Genomic DNA, 11,789 nt, shown 5'->3' on the forward strand with positions numbered 1-11,789 from the left:
ACCGCGAGTGCGAGTACTGCACAACTGCTAATGATCAATGACACAAATGTGTAGATTGAACCAAAGTGATTAACTGAAACAGAAACAGCTGTGTAGGCAGAATAAAACTGGGTGAGGGGCAATCTTACCTGAAAAGGTGAGGTCTTGGATGACATTGCCATTTAAACTTCTACTCCTATACTGTAAAGGTCCCCAGTTGTTGTTTAAAACTTGTCTTCCTTCATGAATACCTTTGTTAAACGGTTTCCTTTTGTATATAGTGTGTGAGTGTCACGGAGCGAGTGTGTTTCACTGATGCATGGATGAGTAACCCCTTGTAAGTAGTGTATCTAGCAATGTAGTCATCTTGGTGAATAAGGTGTGTGGGCTAGTAACACTACATAGTATCCATTGTAAGTCGCTTTGGACAAAAGTGCCACTACTTATGCTTCTTGTGGTGGAAGAATGGAGATCTGAATACACAACCCCAACAGTACAGAATGAAGAGTTAATTTGTTTGGTGCAGTGTCTTACCCTGGTTGCGCAAATTATGGAATGAAACACCTAGCTAAAGAAAGCACTCAGTCGCACCCTTTAGGATCTCAGTTCATAGCAAAGAATTTTTAAGTGGATGATGGAGTCAGCAGTACTGATACTGTGGATAAAGCCATTCAGCTGGCAAAGGAAGCATGTGAAGTATGTGCAAAGGGTGGTCTTCACCTTCACAAATTCATTTCAAACAACATCACCATTCTAAAGCACTTATCCTCATCTGAATGTGCTACAGACATCAAAACAAGGGATCTGGTCTTTAATGACTTGCCATTAGAGAGAGCTTTAAGTGTACAATGGTGAATATACAATGACAGCTTCCACTTTAACATCACGCTGAAAGATCAACCAGCAACACGTTGTGGCATATTGTCAGCTTTCACCTCCATTTATGATCCTTTGGACCTTATCTCCTCATATGTTCTTACTGGAAAGAAAATTCTGCAGGAAATGTGCCACCAGGGTACTGGCTGGGATGACCCTCTACCTGAGCAGCTAAGCCTACGGTGGGAGAGTTGGAAAAATGATCTGGTCAATCTGAAAGGTGTAGACATTCCTCGTTGTTACCTTTCGCTGGCAGAATTGACAATGCTTCTCTACAGACTCTTTTCTATGAAGCTATGTCACTGGTCAACAGTCGTCCACTCACCACTGATAATCTCAATGACCCCAAAAGCCTAGAACCTGTCACACCCAACCACTTAATCACTATGAAATGTAGCATAGCACTTCCCCCACCTGGAAAATTCATGAAGGAAGACCTGTATGGTAAAAGGAGATGGTGTTAGGTGCAATATCTGAGAGAACAATTCTGGAGCAGATGGAAAAGGGAATACTTTCACAACATCATGGCAAGGCAACGCTGGCACACTCCAAGATGAAATCTCCAAGTAGGAGATATTGTACTGAATACAGATCCAATATTGCCAATAGCTGAATGGAGGCTTGGAAGAGTTTTGGAGACAAGATTGGCTCATCAAAAAAGTTAAAATCTCTCTAGGAGATAAATGTCTAAATAACAAAGGAAAGCAGCTTAACAAACTCTGGTAGAAAGACCAGTTCAAAGGTTAGTTGTATTGTTAGAAACTGAGTAAGAGTGGATGGGGGTGCAGTGGCGCAGTGGGTTGGACCACAGTCCTGCTGTCCGGTGGGTCTGGGGTTCGAGTCCCGCTTGGGGTGCCTTGCGACGGACTGGCGTCCCGTCCTGGGTGTGTCCCCTCCCCCTCCGGCCTTACGCCCTGTGTTGCCGGGTAGGCTCCGGTTCCCCGTGACCCCATATGGGACAAGCGGTTCTGAAGGTGTGTGTGTGTGTGTGTGTGTGTGTGTGTGTGTGTGAGTAAGAGTGTAATCTTAAGAGTACAGTAGTATGGTATCAGGTGTGTGGTGGCACAGTGGGTTGGACCAGGTCCTGCTCTCCAGTGGGTCTGGGGTTTGAGTCCTGCTTGGGGTGCCTTGCGATGGACTGGCGTTCTGTCCTGGGTGTGTCCCCTCCAGCCTCATGCCCTGTGTTGCCAGGTTAGGCTCTGGTTCCCTGCAACCCTGTATGGGACAAGCAGGTCAGAAAGTGTGTGTGTGTGTAGTATGGTATTTACATCTGTTTATAGTTAATGACTGAAAAATAGTTATTTATGTTGTGAAAATTACTCTTGTCTTTACAGCTATACTGTTTTAACCATTCGTAATTTTGGTGGGAGTGTAAAGGACCCCAGCTGGTGTTTAAAACTTATCCTCCTTGAATGTCTTCTTTCATGAATACCTTTGTTAAATGTTTGCCTTTTGTATTTGTATTTTTATTTTGTCATATTATTGCAATGACGTATGGTTATTAAAAGGGGGTCTTTTATTTTGATACAGTCTCGTTTGCCCAAGAGCCCTGCATTTAGGATTGCCAAATTAGTTTAATGAGGTTGGTGCGCAGATATAACTTGGTTCAGTCTGTGGTTAGCTGCATGCTTCAAGAACGAAGGAGTTTATTTAATACAGTATAAGGATTTAGCAACCCTCTGAAGAGGCACAAGGTTTGTACGTGTAATATATTGTTGTGAATGTCTTTTATTTAATTGTAGTTGTTTTCTCTATGGAAATAAGATGGTTATTTGTTATGGCTGTTTTACGTACACTGTGGTTGCCGAAGGACGGAACAGAAATTAAATGCTAAATATTTGCTTTTTTTTCCTTCACCAGCTCTTATGTTGGTGGAGATTTTCAAGTTAAAGTTTCAATAAATCAACTAAAGCATGATCATAGTCAAGACTTGGCCATCATTCAAGTGAGGTCTGCTACATGTACATGTAAGAATGGTATAATGGCATAGCAACAATACACAAGGTGGTCATCCTGCCTCAGTAAGGTCTCTCTCAAGCAGAAAATTTGTAGTAAAAAGGTGTTTCCATGTGCTGTCCAAGTTTTTCTGCAGAAGAGCAAACAAATGGGCAGGATGAAGTACCAGAAACTTAGAAGTCCATCCATCCATCCATCCATCCATCTTCCTCCGCTATCCGGGGCTGGGTCGCGGGGGCAGCAGTCCGAGCAGAGTCCTCCAGACTTCCCTCTCCCCGCACACCTCCTCCAGTTCCTCTGGGGAAACCCCAAGGCGTTCCCAGGCCAGCCGGGAGACATAGTCTCTCCAACGTGTCCTGGGTTTGCCCGGAGGCCTCCTCCCAGTGGGACAAGCCCGGAGCACCTCCCCAGGGAGGCGTCCAGGAGGCATCCGGAACAGATGCCCAAGCCACCTCAACTGGCTCCTCTCGATGCGGAGGAGCAGCGGCTCTACTCCGAGCTCCTCCCGGGTGACTGAGCTCCTCACCCTATCCCTAAGGGTGCACCCAGCCACTCTGCGGAGGAAACTCATTTCTGCCGCTTGTATCCGCGATCTCATTCTTTCGGTCATGATCCAGAGTTCATGACCATAGGTGAGGGTAGGAACGTAGATCGACCGGTAAATTGAGAGCTTCGCCTTACGACTCAGCTCCCTCTTCACCACAACAGACCGGTACAATGACCGCATTACTGCGGACGCCGCACCGATCCGTCTGTCAACCTGCCGCTCCATTTTTCCCTCACTTGTGAACAAGACCCCAAGATACTTAAACTCCTCCACTTGAGGGAGGAGCTCCCCCCTAACCCGGAGGGGGCAATCCACCTTTTTCTGACTGAGAACCATGGCCTCGGATTTGGAGGTGCTGATTCTCATCGCCGCCGCTTCGCACTCGACTGCAAACCTCCTCAGTGCACGCTGCAAGTCTTGACTTGATGAAGACAGCAGGACCACATCGTCCGCAAAAAGCAGAGACGAGATCTCGCGGCCACCAAAACAGACACCCTCTGTTCCCTGGCCGCGCCTAGAAATTCTGTCCACGAAGATAATGAACAGAATTGGTGACAAAGGGCAGCCCTGGCGGAGTCCAACATGCACCGGGAACAGGTCTGACTTACTGCCGGCAATGCGAACCAAGCTCCTGCTCCGGTCATACAGGGAACGAACAGCCCGTAGCAGCGAGCCCCGAACCCCATAATCCCAAAGTACCTCCCACAGGATGCCACGAGGGACACGGTCGAATGCCTTCTCTAGGTCCACAAAACACATATGGACTGGTTGGGCAAACTCCCACGAACCCTCCAGCACCCTAGTGAGGGTATAGAGCTGGTCCAGTGTTCCACGGCCAGGAAGAAAACCGCATTGCTCCTCCTGAATCCGAGGTTCGACTATCGGTCGGATTCTCCTTTCCAACTTAGAAGTCAGTTGTGAAAACAGAGTGCAGCAAGTGAGACATCAGGATTACTTCCCTTTGAAATCAGAAGATGTTCAGCACCTCTATAAAATCAGGACAGTCAGAAACCAATGTGACCCTCGTATACCCAACTACAATCTGGAAGGGTCTTGTCAGAAGGTCATTTTCTGTTTACTGGGTGACAACCAAATAAAGTTTGGTGACTACTGGAGAGAGAGCTGATGGCTCGGAAAGATGGCGTCTGGGACAGGATGGGTTAGCATCCCCCCGTATCTTCTGTAAGGAGAAAACCCACATCAAACTATGGCAAAGCTTTCAGAAACAAATCCCCTGGGAAGCCCAAGAGGAGGGGAGAATGAGATCCGCAACAGGGCGGATTCAAGGTTTTTGACTTATGGTAATGGTTTGACGACGTTAAACATGAGATGCGCCTGCGGCAAGCTATGTAAGTTATGCACCTCAAACTCCCATTCCCTGCAGAATAGTTCAGAAGCAGCTAAGGATCAAGTGGCCTCCAGCTTACAGCCATTGAGAGTGGCAGCAATTTGATGAAGATGTGAACAAAATCGTTCAAGCCACAGTCAAGGGGGACGCGGACTGTCGACTCCACTCTATGACGGCCATAATTGTCAGCTACACCTCCAAAAACTTTTGATGGGTAAAATCTGAAAGAAGGTCTTTATACTCCATGAACCACAGAAGCACCAAGATACACCAACTGAGGCAAGAGCTCTGAATGCTGAAAAGGTAGCACAAGATAGCCAGTGAAGATAAGCAACAACCACTGGAGGAGGAACCTCCCGGAGCAGCAGCAAGGAGCATGGACAAGGTGGGGAAAGAGCATTACAATGGAAACTTACCTGGTCGAACATCTGGCAAGCTGACTTCTACCAAAGCAGTTTTATGGTCCAAGCTGTATATGATACCTTACCAAGTTTAGTGAATTGCTCTCCTGCCCTCTCTGCACCAGGAGAGGATCCCTGGAACACCTTCTGAACAGCTGCCCACAAGCTCTTGAGGGTCGCTACCATTGGTGTCATGACCAGGTGCTAAAGGCAGTTGCAGAACATGTTGCCACAGCCATCAATGTCACCATGCATCACCACCCTGCATGGAATACTATCTCCTTTATCAAGGTTGGCTGTAAGGCCACCCACAGAGGGAAGACAGGCCTCCTAATCACAGCTACCAACTGGCAGCTGAGAGTGGACTTAGGCAAGCAACTGTGGTTCCTAGAAAACATTAGATTCACATCTCTCCGTCTGGACATGATCATCTTTTCTGAAACAAGTTATGTTGGAGCTCACATTGCCCTGGGAAGAACGCCTAGAGGAAACCAATGAGCAGAAATGTGTAAAGTACCAGGAGCTCGTGGAACAGTGTCGGAGGCAAAGCTGGCAGGCACACTGGTTACCTATTTGCAGGGCACTCATTTTGCAAAGCCCTAATACTGCTGGGCATCACAGGGAGCTGAAGAAGAAGACCATCAGATCAGCTACTGAAATCGTAGCGAGAGCTATTAGGTGGCTCTGGATTAAAAGAGTGGATCCATGGTCAGTTGCTGCTGGGATGCAAGTCGGGCTTGATGAACCCCGGCTGGGTCGCCTGGACGAGGGTGTCTGATGTTGAAAGACCGGATACACCCAATGACCCCAGGTCACGTCACTGACGAAGTGTCCCAGCGTATCTGCAGGATGTATCTTATAACTGCTTTCTAGAAAGCTTATTGACTGATAAACTATTTGACTTTTTTAGAAGCATCCTTGGTTTATAGCATTTTTTTTCCAGAACTGCATCGAACTTTTGCACAGTCGTGTGTGTGTGTGTGTGTGTGTGTGTGTGTGTGTGTGTGTGTGTGTGTGTGTGTGTATAAGATTTTAATGTATTTGTTGCATTTTATATTTCAGGAATGAAATGTTCAGCATATTTAACATAATGACATGATTTTTCTTTTGTTATGGATCTGTTAAAAACTACTGAGAAGATTCTCCTGTTTACATGATTTGTAATAAGATTACATTTGAGACAGCTGGTAGTGTAGAGGTTAGAGCTACTGCCTTTCAACCTATAGGTTACAGGTCTGAGTCCCAGCTCTAGTACCCTTACAGTGCTTGTACTACTGTAAATTGCTTCAGGAAAAAAAAAAAAATTATCCAGCTCTATGCATAGGCAGGTAATTCCAAGGAGCTGAACACTAAGTTTTTGAGAAAATCAGCTGCTAAATGAATTTAATGTAAAATGTTGTGTTTGTCACATTTAGCTTTTTCTTTGGATGATGTACTGTATACTGCATGACCATTATGGGTTATCCTGTATCAATAATTGTAGCCAGTAAGTTACTTTGGGGAAAAGCGTGAGCTAAATGAATGAATGTATACACAATGAAACCACATCATTTCAGTGGTCATCTTCATAATTTAATTTATATAAGGTTCCTCAAAATAATGATAAATGTTCTCTCTCCCGATGGGACAAGCGGTTCCGAAAATGTGTGTGTGTGTGTGTGTGTGTGTGTGTGTGTGTGTTCTCTCTCCCTTTCCAGGATTTCTTTTATCTAATGACAAGATTTACTGTAATATAACACTATGTCCAATTGGTGGCAGTGTTTTACATAAACCTACAGTCTTCCTTCACTTTTTGATGGTGACTTGATCCTAAAAACCTTGATGGTGACTTGATCCTAAGCTGTCATAACTTGAAGAAAATGACATTTAATATCAATGATAAGTTTCATGTGTTCCTGGACCCCAGAATCTGTAAAATTTTGCCTAAATTAGTACCAAGTTCCATTACCATGGACACGGTTACCTACATGAGACAGAATCCGTTTAATTACTCTGTAATACTATGTTGTCTACCTGCGTTTCAGTTCTTTCATATCTATTCCATACTGTGCACTCATAAATGCTTATAAACAAAATATACACATACGATGCTCTGTGTTTATGTATCCAACCTTTCATGCAATAAAAAGCAGTGAAGAAAAAAAAAATAAATGAAAACAATGCAACCTAACTCGGAACAAGTTCACATGGTTTCTCCTCTTGGCTGTGCATTCACTTCTGGGTTGAGTTAGTGTTCTAACTCACCTGCTCAGTTAGTGTTGAGTTTGTTCACCCTGTACTGCTGTGAGCTTCCTCCCACACTATAACAGTGCTTCAGGTCAGTTGGTGTAAATTGCAGTGTTTTGTGTGTGATTGCACATGTGTGATGATCCCCAGCTGTATAGATGGGTGAATAATTGTAGAAAGCAAAGTGTAATGTAACTAGCACTAAGTCACAGTGGATAAAGGTGTCATCAATACTAGTTAATTAGTCAGCTTTGGAGAAAAGCGTCTGTTAAATGTCTGGCACTGCTCTTCTGTCATGCAAAATCCAACCTCGGTGTCATAAATTCAAAAAAATGCTTCTTAAATTGAAATTGGGGTATTGAATGAAATGCCTGGTAAATTTTAATTCTTGTATCTCAGCTGGCCATGGCTATTTTTAAAAAGCAAAAACATACTTGCTTACATAAATGTAAATGTCTATGTGGTGGAAAGCAAATGGTTGGATGTTATCCTTTATCATATATAGAATCATGTTGCATAAATTCTGTAAATGGTACAGTAGCACAGATTAATTGTGGAATGTATGTAGAGAGTTGTAAATAAAGTGGCAGATATAACACACCTCTTGGGTCTGGTAGCATTTCGCTCAATAAATAGCAAACTGACACGTCATTAGTATTTTTCATTTTGCTGACACTTCTACAAAGCAACTCGCAATTTTAAGTTATTTACGGTTATTTACCCATTTATGTACTAGAGCAATTCAGGGTTAGCGGCTTGCCCAAGGGTACTACAGCCAGAGGTGAGATTCGAACCTGCAAAATTTGTCCAAAGGCAGCGGCTCTAACCACAACCAGCTGTCCCAGTTTTTCTGTAGATTTCACTCACATAGTAGCTTGTTGTTTTAATATGTAGGCCTATACATATAGTCGGAATCAATAAACTGCTCTAGAATGATAAAAATACATATATGAATAGATACATAAACCAATATATGAAACTGGCTTGGTGGTCTCCTGTGAGATTTGGTGCATTTCTGTGTGTTCTCACTGGTTTCTACGGATCATTGACATGATTTTGTGAAAAGAAATATCACAAAGGTCTGGGTGTCAGCCTGTTCAAGTTTTGATCAATTTCATGTTAGTTTCCTGAAAAATAAGTAGCTTCTTTTTCTCTCCAGCACGTCTTTGAGGTTTGCAAAGTAAATATTAAATATAGTAACTCTCATATAAACTTGAGTACAAAAGTATACAGCTAGTGCACTGTTAAATTTCCCATGATGCCTAGAATAGATCAGAGTGACTGAACAAGGCACTTAAGATTCTGACATGTAGTGAGAAACTCCAAGAGACATTCTTAGATCTGGCCAATAATATAATCTACTGGAACTTCTCCTGACAGCATGTGATGTTTTTGAGTGTGCTGAGGCAATGGAAAATCTGTACAGTTTCTGTCAAAACATCTCAGGATAAATGCTGAAAAGTTGAAATAATAGGAGGACGGTTATTCTATTTTTTCTGCAGACTTTTAATAGGCTTAAAATGTGAGCACCAAGGCATTGACAGCAGTAGGGAGCTATACAGTATACCTTTACATATATTGATTCATTTAGCTGGTGCTTCTCTCCAAAGTAACTTACAATGTTACAATTACTTACCCATTTATACACCTGGGTCATTTTAGTGCAGCAATTATTAGAGCAAGTACCTTACTCAAGGGTACTACAGCAGTAGGTGAGTTCTGAACCACCAATTATAATCGAAAGTAAAAAATGGAATTGTGAACAAATTACATTTCTTGAATTTATGAGAGACAGCCTCTAGCAATAAAAAGGGGAGCACTAATTGAACAGGTCTTTTATTCTTTTGATTGTACTGAAAGCAGAATCAGATACCAAATGTGGCTGTGAAACCAATGACAAGTGGTAGGGGGTGGTTATGTGGGCACCAGAGGGATGAAGCTTGTGTGGGAGAGGTGTGACAACGAGCAGTGAAGTGGTTTGACAGCTCAGTCATTGCGCAGCAGCAGTGCCTTACTGGGCAAATACACATTTCTGTGGTCCCTACTGCCAGGGCTTCTCTGGCCAGTGACTTCAGGTTGAGGTTCTCCTAGCACCAGTAACAAATCCAAGCAGAAGCTTTTTTCCCTGTTGTCATGTCAAAGAATCATTGGGAGTTACAAACCATCTGAGACGATTATGACATTAGATGAGCACGGTTTGCAGTCAGTGTTTCAAATGAGATGTTTGCCAGCACTGTGACTGAACTGCAACTGACATTATGACCTATGAAAATAGTCACCTTGCAAAGAGAGTGTGAATGAAGAAATCTATTCCAGTTCCATTTCGTTTCCACTAGATGAGCTGACTACAAGATGTTGTTGCAACAGAAAAGCGCAAAGCCAATTTTCACATCGTCTGAACCGCTTGTCCCCTACGGGGTTGTGGGGAGCCGGAGCCTAACTCGGCAACACAGGGCGCAAGGCTGGAGAGGGAGGGGACACACCCAGGACAGGATGCCAGTCCGTCACAAGGCACCCCAAGTGGGACTCAAACCCCAGAGAGCAGGACCTGGTCCAACCCACTACACCACTGTGCCCTCCAACGCCAATTTTCCTGGTAAAGAAATCATAACTGGGATCAGCTAATGAAAGTTTTGCTAAAATACCTGTATTTCATTACTTTCTGCCACAAGAGTAAGGCATCTAGGACAAGCAGGCCATGGCTACTAACCGATGAACATGCTTGTACTACTGGAAAATACACAAATGATTGATTTTACCAAATTATAAAATGAGACATGGAATTACAATCCGGGGCTGTGTAACATATTTTGAATTATTTTTTACAGGTAATAGCTCATAAGATCTGTAGCTCTGTGACCCAGTGGAAACAGTGTTTGGCTGAAAGAAATTGTTCAAGTGTGTAGGTGGAACAAAAGGCAACATATGTACATCAGGGACAGAAATTGGAGAAAACTCACAGAAAAATAGAATTGGGGATTTAGGTATTAAACAAAGCCAGGTGTTTCACTGGTGGTTTCCTAAAACTAACATCATTATTCTGATTCTACCAGCATGATTACTGTCAACTAGACAGAGTTGTGTCCTCAATAGGGCCATGTATTTTTCTTAAACTCATTTTAGCTAACTTATGTGGTAGGAACAGCACTGAAAAAAAAACAAAAGAAATCTAATGGTAGAGTTTGTCTAACTCACACACACACACATTTTCTAAACCGCTTGTCCCATACGGGGTCGCGGGGAACCGGAGCCTACCCGGCAACACAGGGCGTAAGGCCAGAGGGGGAGGGGACACACCCAGGATGGGACGCCAGTCCATCGCAAGGCACCCCAAGCGGGACTCAAACCCCAGACCCACTGGAGAGCAGGACCTGGTCCAACCCACTGCGTCACCACGCCCCCCGGTTTGTCTAACTTTCAACAACATTTGGAAGAGTGTAATAATCTTTCTGGATTGCATAGGGTGTGTGTCTGTGGCTGTGTATCTTGCTAAAGCCCAAATTCCAGCAAGTATAAAGTTCTGACATAGCAACATACAGTATTTTCTAATCTGCCACACTGACTAAGAGGAAGAACAACATACTAGTTTGTTTTATACTGTGTCTGTGTTTTTTTTACTTATTTTTACATTTATTTATTTAGCAGATGCTTTTCTCAAAAGCGATGCACATCTCAGCAAAAATACAATTTGTGCATTACATTAAGAGAAAGAGACATGGCTGCAAATATGTAATTCTTAAGTAAACCTAGTTTGCTACTTTCCACTTGATGCACCGATGTTCATCGCTCGAGTAGGTGCATAAAATGTAGGATAGATGGATCCTGATAACCTCCTACCAAAATAAATAAATAAACAAATAAATAAATAAATTAATTAATATTTTTTAAAGAATCAGGTACACAAACAATCACATACAATGCTGGAGTAATGGCTGTTTAAAGGTCTATCTGGGGAAGATCATGAAGTTATGGTGCATGAAAATTTACACTACATGTGAGCTGGAGAGATCTTGGGTGAAATGGGTCTGGAAAAGGTGAGTTTTTACTTTATATGCATTTAGATTACCAAAAAAAATAAATAATTATAAACATGTATTGTATTGTCACGTCCACAGTGGGTGTCCATTTCGCTTTTCTTTTTGGTTTTCCCCTCCCCTGATGTGGAGTTAGAGTTACAACTATCCATCAATGTCAGTCCAGAAGTGAGGGACCCTATTCGCTGGACCAGAAAAGGCAGGACTTCCCAGCTATTGAAAGGACGCTTCTTGGCATGTGCATATGCGATTACTGCTCTTGGCCTTAATGGCTTCCTTTTATGCTGATTTTTTTTTTTTTTTTTTTTTGCTGTGTGTGTGTGTGTGTGAGAGAGAGAGTGAGAGAGAGTGTGAGTGAGTGTGAGTGTGAGTGAGAGTGTGAGTGTGAGATTCTTTGTTTCTACCACCTGTATACTACTTGT

The sequence above is a fragment of the Scleropages formosus genome, chromosome 2 (genome assembly GCF_900964775.1).
Source record: "Scleropages formosus chromosome 2, fSclFor1.1, whole genome shotgun sequence".
In the NCBI taxonomy this organism is placed as follows: Eukaryota; Metazoa; Chordata; class Actinopteri; order Osteoglossiformes; family Osteoglossidae; genus Scleropages; species Scleropages formosus.